A 2,695-nucleotide genomic window follows, 5' to 3' on the forward strand; every position below is an offset into this window, starting at 1 on the left:
GAGTGGAGGAAATGCTATCCTCACTTTATGTCCACACAAGGGCCCAGGCTCGCTGACTGGCAGACACGAGCCGGGACTGTGCCTGATTTTGTCCCCTGCCCACACCCTCCTCCCAGTCCAGGGACACTGAGGCCAATTGAAGCGTCTCAACTGTTGCTCTGAAGTTATTGGGATCCAGGATCTAACCTGATAATCCTGTCCCGTTCACAATGTGCAATGCTTTTTGTTTCCCAGGTAGTACGTCCAGGTTGCAGGGTACACGTGAACAATATCCCTGCAACTAAAATGCTTAAAACCAAATTTCACAAGATCTTTGAAAAACAAGTACTAGTTGCCAAGAAAACCATTCATTCTTTTATTGTTTAATTTTATTTATTGCTTTTAAAGTCTATATATGTACAGATCTTTATATCTAAATTTATACTCTTATAATCCAACAATCCCCCGAATAAAATTAACCATTCGTCTCCTGACTATTTGTAGAGCATTGCTGTCAATTTTACCTGCAACAAATAGTCACTACATTCGAGGGTAATTACTTGTGAAGCTCTGCATGATACTTTGATGTAATAAATATGCAATAAAAACAGCAGTTTGTTCCTTTACCTGCTAGTGGCACTGTAGCCCTGTTATTTGTAACTCTTCACTGTATTACTATTCAAATGGTGTTTGGTCCCTCTGAAAATGAACTATGGTTCAACTCAAGATCACGAGAGGTTTGGATGAAGAAGGCACTTTAGGCCATCTGATCTCATCCCTCCAGAATATCCACCCTACTGCCCTCCCATTACAATGTTGAGCTGTTTTTTTAAATAAGTCCAATGTCCTTGTCTAAACCACCGTTGCTGCCACCTGTTCCAGTCATCAGTTACTTTCTGAGAAAGGAAACCTTCCGGGTATCTGTCCTGAAATTACCTTTTGCCACTCTAAACCTAGGTCTTCTTGCTCTACTGCATCCTAAGTGCTGTTCTGGTTCACTTTATCAATTTAATATCTTATACACCTCCAGCAGGTCCCTCTGAGACTTCTCTTTTCAAGCCTGAAAGATCCAGCTTGTCTAATTGTTTGACTCCATCGTTGTTCCAGTTGATGTCAGGCTAATAGCTGATACATTCTGATGGTTCCATCACCTTCTGAAACAAACATTATTTGTTTCCAGTCTGTTGGAACGTCACCAATGTTGATTGACTCCCTCATATTGTCGGTGAGTGCCACACAAATCCTTGTCTCTCAGTCTCCAAAAGGATCGATTTTAGGATTCTCACCCTCAAATACAAATCCCTTTGTGCTCTAGCACCTCCCTACCTCTCTGCTCTTCTGGTACCCCAGTCTCCTCCCCTTTGCACAGCGACACAAATCTGCTGCACATCCCCCGACCCCTCCACTCCACCTTTGGTGTCCGTGCCTTCAGCCACTACACCTCTAAACACTGAAATTCTCTTCCACAATCCCTCCAACTCACCCCCACTTTATCCACTTTTAATTCCCACCTTAAGACCTACCTCTTCAGTAGTCTTTTCCCCTTTTCCCCTTCTCCCGATGACCAACACCACCATGTGCTGAGATGCCATCCTGGCACAATATAAGTCTAGGAAATTCTTTATAATTCAACCTTGGCTTAACTTGTCACAACCACTTATGATATCAGGCTGTCAATATCCCAGCTGTATTCATTTATGTATGTAACTCGCCGTTTCATCATTGAGTCCCTTTCCCTGGGAGTGCCGACCTATCAGGAGTTTAATGGAATTGTTGAGTTGTTGTCATTCTGTCTTTCTCTGTGAATCTGGTGTTTGTTTGTGTGCAATGTGTGTGTGTATCTCTGTATCTCTGTGCTGTGTCTGTGTATCTGATATGTGTGTGTGTTTGATTATGTTGTGTCCTTGCTTGCCAAGGATCAGTTGTTGAACTGGACATACAGTATACATATTTACACTTCTCAGGCATACAGGATACAACATGTGTGTGTCAATTCTTACAAGACTCATCCTGTTCTGGGCCCTTGCAGTGCTGGCTTCAACCTTTCACGCAAATAGATTCCAGCAGAACCAGTTCAGCCATCCCAGGGTGTCGCACTCATTTCATATTTTTATTAAAGTTGTGCAGCCTGTCACTGTCCTGACAGTGAGGTTAAATCTTTCCTGTTTTACATAAACTTGGCTGGTTAGAGCCTGGATGTCGGTGACAAATCAACTGGAAAGCCAGTGTCTGAAATGTGGGGGTGTCATAACCACAGCAATGGAGGGCTAAACTACAGGCTGGGTAAAAAGCCAGTGGACCAAGCATGTTCAAATCCATGTGGGTGCCCTTCAATGTACAATTATCCAACACATCCCCACCCTCTGCAGTCCCCCCACCCCTCTCGGCTCCTGCCCCCAGCTGGGTTCAAATCCCTGACTGTCCCATTCCTTGGGATAAATGTATAAATTTGTCTTCCTGATGTGAAAGTCACTATATAAATGTAAATTTGTTGTTGTTAAGAGAAAACACATGCTAAAACTGGGTGGATTTGCAGTTCCAATATAATGTGAAATTGCAAAATACATACTCACTACACTTTACAGTAAATCTGTGAAACGCTTTAAAATGTCACCCTGTCGTGAAGGACACTATATCAAATGCCAGGTTTATTATTAAATGAAACTTATAGGAAAGCCTTTAGGGTCTTTGAACACAATGTACGGGGCACTTCGGG

The sequence above is a fragment of the Callorhinchus milii genome, unplaced genomic scaffold (assembly GCF_018977255.1).
Source record: "Callorhinchus milii isolate IMCB2004 unplaced genomic scaffold, IMCB_Cmil_1.0 Scaffold6, whole genome shotgun sequence".
Taxonomy (NCBI): domain Eukaryota; kingdom Metazoa; phylum Chordata; class Chondrichthyes; order Chimaeriformes; family Callorhinchidae; genus Callorhinchus; species Callorhinchus milii.